At 31.3% G+C, this 6,866-nt stretch overlaps 1 non-coding gene across 1 annotated transcript; it reads left to right on the plus strand.

The window, feature by feature from the left end:
* Window positions 1-6,267: 6,267 nt before the first annotated feature.
* Window positions 6,268-6,370, plus strand: LOC149516509 (small nucleolar RNA R71). The gene has a single exon (XR_016346019.1). It is a non-coding gene; the product is annotated as a small nucleolar RNA R71 (small nucleolar RNA).
* Window positions 6,371-6,866: the final 496 nt, after the last annotated feature.

A 6,866-nucleotide genomic window follows, 5' to 3' on the forward strand; every position in this document is an offset into this window, starting at 1 on the left:
TTTGTATGTTTTTATGCATATATTTTTATTCCCTTTCGAGCAAATGCTATAATTTTTGTAGAAGTCTATAAGATGTGGATTTGTATGAAATTTAAAGATTTCAATAAGTATTCTAGAATTCACCTACTCAACCTTGAGATGAAATTATAGACTCTATTTGACTTAAAAGATGATCTAGATAATGCTTTAGACCGTTTGAGCCTTTTTCAAGCCACCCTATAATAATGCATCCCTAGCATCTTTATTTTAAACCTTTTATTTTAATCCATTTCTTTGTTTATTTTAGCCACGTTATAAGCCAATAAGCCTTTTTTCTTTGATTATTATTATCCCTTATTTTGTTTACCTAACCCATTTTACTTACTTGTATATGGCCATGTTTATGATTTTGGAAAGAAGAGAGGCGCAAGGAATGAAATGAAAAAAAAAAAAGGTAAAAGCAAATACCAAGCCTAAGAAAGCTAAAAATGGGTATAATATTTTCAAAAAGAAAAAAAAATAAATAAAGTGATGCTTCACAAGTCAATGTTGCCAAAAGAGCTCCCATTTTTTCGAAGTCCAAGAAATTTAAACAAAGTATTTTTAAGGTTTTTTTAACCTAAAAATTTCTTTTTCTTACCTTGACCCAAGCCTTACATTACAAGCCTAAAAGACCTTTTTATTTTGAGTCAAATATGTAGGTCTAACATTAGTGGACAGGGATAGGAAAAATGAACATATGAAATCTATTCTTTGAATTGAAATGTAATAAAATGTTTTACATTCTATTTACTTGAGTTATATGCATGAATTAGAAATTGAGTTGATTTGTATGAGTGAATAGCATAAGATATTGAAAAGCTTGTTTTTAAAGGAAATTCTTGTGACTCTGTATTTATTCTTAATTTTGTATTATGCAATATCACATGATAAGAGTTTTATATAATTTTTGACTTTGTGAATAATTATAATGTTCTTTAGCTTTTTATATTTGAGATTTTCCTTGAGGATAAGCAAAGATTTAAGTGTGGGGGTATGATAGCACTTAAATATAGTGTTTTTACTTGTCAAAAATAATGCTAAAATTTTAATTTTGGATGATTTTTAGTTTTTTTTATGTTATTTTATGGTATCAGGTTTTCAAGCTCAAGAACTTCATTTTCATGCAAGCCGTGCATGCAAGCATGCAAAGGAGTAGTTTTGGCCCAATTGTAGAATTGATTATTGCTTTTTATACAGCCTGCAAGTGCATACATCAAGTAATAAAAGGAAGTATTCCAATATCATCTCCTTAAGGATTACAGAATATATTGTTAGGCTGTTCACAATTACCAAAGGCAAAACCATATGATATTATATCTAAACAAATGGGAATTCAAGGTTTGGTTACAGGGAAAAGTAAAGACTAAAGGCGATGTGTAGGTAGAGATCTTGACTTCACCAACTATCACTAAGGAAGTAAAAGAATATTGCCAAAAGCTAGATCTAAGAGAAAAAGATTTAAAAGATTGCAAAGTAAAGAAATTTGAGTAGGCCAAATGCTTGAAGTCGTGAAATAATGCTTTCATGAAAATAACTTAAAGAACAATAAAGAAACTAGTGGCTGAATCTTGTAAGAAATAAAGAAAACTTTTATTAATCTTGAAAAGAAAATAATGCTTGCCAAATTTAAAAACAAGAAAACAAGAATTGAAACTTGAAAACAAGAAAAAATGATCTCGAATATAATGCTTCTCGAATAAAGGGATTTAAAGAAAACAAAAATTTTTGTGGTTATTGGCAAATCCATCATGTAAGCCAATAAATCACCAAAATAATTGAGAAAAAAGAGAGAAATGGCATGAGATGGGATGATGAAAATGAGTGAATGGCCTCTCTATTTATATTGAGAGACTTGGCCAACGGGGAATAGGCTTTACAAGAGTTTGTTTTTATTTCAAATACAATTGGATAAACTCAATCTTGATCTCTAAAGCCTTATGGCTAAAGGGGCCTTCATGGTTGAGTGTTCTTGGCCGAATGGTTTCTTGATGGTTCAATTTGGTGCTTGCTTGCATCTTGATCAAATCTTGAATAATCTCCTCCACTGGATTAGACTAAGGCTTGGAATTTCAAGATCAAGTTGATTTTTATCCAAGTCTTGAATTTCAAATAGATAAAATTCTATTCCAAGTTAAATTCTTTAAGGTTAAGCAACAAGCTTCATGGTGGACTTCAAATTCCTTTTGGCTGAATGCACCTAGCCTTCATTATGAAAAAAGTATGTGGAAGCTCTCTTGGATTGCCTTAGCTGAACATGATTGTACTTGTAGAGTCCATGATCTTGCAAATTGATCTTCTCTCTTGTTTGACTGAATGAATAGAGTCCTTGTGCAACACATTTTCTTCATGGCTAAGCAAAAGAGTCATGCTTGGATCACAATTCTCTCGTAGCTGAACATGATAGATTCCCAATACATGCAAAACTTGATCAAATGTGCCTTATCCATTCTTGAAATTGAAATGACCAAATGTGAAGGGGGTGGAGTAATCCTTACGCACTTCAAACAATTGCTTTGCCACATGGATGGGTGATGGAAAGCTATAGGGTTTGGCAACTCCCTTACATTGCATGGTCGAATATGCATCATCATGCATAGATTGCATGAAAATCAATTCCATAAACACTAAATCCAAAAATCATGAAAATAACATTAAAAGTATCAAAATCCATAAAAAAATTTAAAATTTAGCACCAATTTTAACATGTAAAAATTATATATATTTAGGTGCTATCACACCCCCACACTTAAATATTTTGCTTGTCCTAAAGCAAAACCTCAAATTAACAAAACTAAAGAACATTATAAATATCCTCAAGGTAAAAAATTATGCAAAACTCTTATCATGTACTATTGCTTAATACAAAGTTAAGAATAAACATAGAGTCACAAGAATTTCCTTCAAAAGTAAGCTTCAAATATCTTATGTTATTCACAAATACAAATTTGCTTGATCTTTAATTCATACATATAACTCAAGTAAACAAAATGTAAAATACATCATCATATTTCAATTTAAAGATAGAATAGATTTCAAATGTTCACTTTCCCCATCCCTTTCCACTAATATTAGACCTATATATTTAACTCAAGATCAAAAAGTCTTTTAAGCTTGTAATGTAAGGTTTAAGTCAAGATAGGAAAAAGGGAATTTTTAGGCTTAAAAACCCTAGCTTACTTTCTTTGAATTTCTTAGACTTTGAACAAGTGGGAGCTCTTTTTGCAACTTTGACTTGTGAGGCATCACTTTATTTTTTTGTATTTACTGCATTTTTTTAACTTAGCCATTTTTGGCTTTTATTAGGCTTTGCCTTTCATGCTTTTCGTTATCTTTCTTTCTTTCATTTTATTCCTTACACCTTCTTTTCTACTAAAATCAATAACATGTTTATACACAATAGTTAGGTCAACAAAAGAAAGGATAATAAAAATAAAGAAAACGCTTATTGGGCTTGGAATGTGGCTAAAATAAACAAAGAAAAAGATTAATATAAAAGGCTCATAATAAGGGTACTAAGGATGTATTATCACAATGTGGCTTAAAAAAGGCTCAAACGATCCAAAGAACTACCTAAATCATCTCTTGAGTCAAATACAATCTAGGATTTCACCTTAAAGGTTGAGTAAGTGAATTCTAGAACACTTATTTATATCTTCAAATCTCATACAAATCCATATATTACAAACTTTCACAAAAACCATAGCATTTCCTTAAAAAAAATAGAAATATATGCATAAAAATCATATCCAAAGAAAAGACATGCTTAAGAATTCTTTTCAAGTTCCTCTACATCAATACTTAAACTCCATATCATACTTTAGTCACTTTAGGAGAATATATATATAACTTCAACTAAATGAACATCATAATGATTTTAGTAAGTCATTTTGGTTTGAAAGCAAAGATGAGTTAATATTTCAAAATCCTTTAAGTCAAAAAGTTTTCTTCCCTTTTCCCCCTACACTTGAATGAAGTCATGTATCAAGAACAAAACAAAGGAAAAAGAAATACTCCCCACATTCTTTTTTAAGGCCAAATTCCATTTGCATAAAGATCATCCTTGCTTCACTTTATCTTTAAAAACATAACTCAAACAAAAACTTTAAAAACATATCTGTTTTAATAAAAAAGTTAAGAAAATAAAAATTGTAACTATTAAAGTAAAACTTAGACTACCTCTTAAGCAGCGCCAATTTTGGTGAAGCTTGACCATCCCAAAATATATGCAAATCATCTTACTGCATTTGAAGGAGATTACCTTGTTGCCTAATTCTTTGTAAAATAACATAAACAAACTTGGTTTTAGGAGGTGTACTAGTTCTTCTAGTAAGGATCACATATACAAAACTTGAATTCCTTAAGATGTTGGCATGGCTAAAGCTAAGGGTTGCTAAATGATTTAAAGAGTTAGTTAGTTTATTTATTTGCTTAGACTCTTTAAGGGTTTTCTTTACTTTGACTGCACTAACACCTTCATCTCTTAGCATACTATACCCTTTAGATACAAACTTCAGCTTTATGTTTTTAAATCTAAGGGTAAGGTTAGCATCATACACATCTATTAGGGCATTGGCGTAATAAATAGGAAAGGTATTCCTAACAGTAATGAAGCCTCATCATCTTTCGTGTCTAAGATAGCAAAATTCATAAGGAAAGCATTTTTACTTTCACTAGAACATTATTCAGCATCTTTTGTGGTAACTTAGTAGACTGGTTAGCAAATTTAATGTTGAATTAGGCAAGCTTTAGCTTTCCACAGCCTAGCTACACAAAAATATTCATAGGGATTAGATTTATGCTAGAACAAAGATCACATAGAGCATCATGAAATTTTAAAGTTTCAATTTTGTAAGGTATAGTAAAACTCTTTAAATCTTTTTGCTTTCTGAGTAAGAGTTGTTAAAGTTTAGGGCTGTAATCTTCTAAGAATGTGGCTTCCTTTAATTCTTTGAGCAATTTTTTTTTAATAGGCCTTAGGGCAGGTGGTGCTATGTTGAAACATTACCTATACATTTTAATAGTCATAATTGGCCTTGGTTGAAATTTTTCTTGAACCTCTTATTTTTCTTCTTATTGTGGGTTTTCTTCTTAGATTGCCCATTCTTCTTGATCATTTTGGACTATCTCTTTAAGTTTAGGTTGAATTCTTTCTAGTAGTGCTTTCCCTACTTGCAACAGTATTTGCCCTTCTTTAGTAGCATTACCCTCTTCAACAGACCCTTTAATGTACTATTTTAGATCTTTCTCATAATCTATTTCAACATTTTCCTTTTCAGGATCCTTTTCATAGGTTTTTATATATTCAGTTGCCTCAAATGCCATGAGGTCAAAACCCTCTAGAATTTTTCTACTAAATCTCAAGAGTTTATCATCTTCTAATATATCTTCCATTCCTATAAAATCTACTTCGAGTTATCTTACAAAGTGGGAGACGTTTACTACTATAGGTTCATTATCCTCCTCATAAGAATCCTCCATTCCAACATCTCCCAAAGAATAGATTGCATTACATCCCTCATTACTTTGTCTTTTTAGATTTGTTTTAGTGTTGCTAGGTAAAGTACCTATAAGGCATTTTGCTATGGCTTGGGGGAGTTGGCCTATTTGGTTTTCTAAGTTTTGATTGTGCAACTTGACTTTAGATATTGGCATTGTTGGTTTGCATCAATTGGGTCAACATGTCCTCAAAGGTGGTTTTGTTTTCCTAGGGTGAAATGTAATTTGGTGGATTAGGGTGGTAATTGTTGTTTTGGTTGTTGGTAGGTTGGTGGTTTGGTTGGTTCCAAGAATATTTTTGGTGGTTTCGCCATATAGGATTGTAGGTATTATTATAAAGATTGTTATTTGGTTTGGCTTGTTAGATGTATTAAACTAGTTCTACCCTAAATTGGCATATTTTCAAAGAATAGAGTCATTCACAAATATCACAAGAGACAAAAGGATTTTGTATAGCTTTTACATGGTTGGCTTGGGGTAGGTTTCCTAAGGCTTTAATCTTTTTGGTAAAGGTGGCTAATTAGGAAGTGATAAAAGTAATAGCATCAACCTCAAATAAACTAGCAGACTTTTTACTAACCTTTCTTTCCATGCCCCACTAGTAATTATCATCAACCATCTCTTCTATAAGCTCATTTGCTTCCTTAAGAGTCTTACTCATAATAGCCCCTCCAGTAGCTAAATTTAAAGTGGTTTTCATAGGTGGTGTGAGATTATTGTAAAAAATTCTAGATTTAGAGCCACTAGGGTAGACCATGGTATGGGCATTTTCTTGCTTCTTGAATCTCTCCCATCAGTCATATATTGTTTCACCATTAACTTGCAAAAATGGAGTTATCTCATTCCTTAACTTTGTTATCTTTACTAGTGGGAAAAACTTTGTTAAAAACTTTTAGACCAAGTTATCCCAAGTTGTGATTGAACCAGGTGGCAGAGAAGACAACCAACTTTTCACCTTGTCCCTGAGAGAAAAAGGAAATAATCTTAGTCTAATAGCTTCTTCAAAAACACCATTATAGTAAAAAGTATCACATAATTCAAAAAAGTTAGAAAGGTGGAGATTTGGATCATTGCTTGGTAACTCTCCAACTGTATAGAAGTTTGGAACATTTGTATGCTTGAAGGATTGATTTCAAGGTTATTGGCTTGAATAATTGGCCTTATAATAGATGGTTGAAAACCATCTACATTGGGAACTGCATAGTCCCTTAATGTTCTTTGCCCTTCCTTGTTTGTAGTGGTCATAGGAGTTAGTGTAGGAAGTGTTGATTCCTATTTTTTTTTTCTTCTTCTAAAGGTTCTTTAAAATTTTTTGATTAAAAGAAGTTAAGTCAACAATTTTGATTCTA

Source organism: Durio zibethinus, chromosome 10, assembly GCF_047325235.1.
Source record: "Durio zibethinus cultivar Kanyao isolate XHJ-2024 chromosome 10, ASM4732523v1, whole genome shotgun sequence".
In the NCBI taxonomy this organism is placed as follows: Eukaryota; Viridiplantae; Streptophyta; class Magnoliopsida; order Malvales; family Malvaceae; genus Durio; species Durio zibethinus.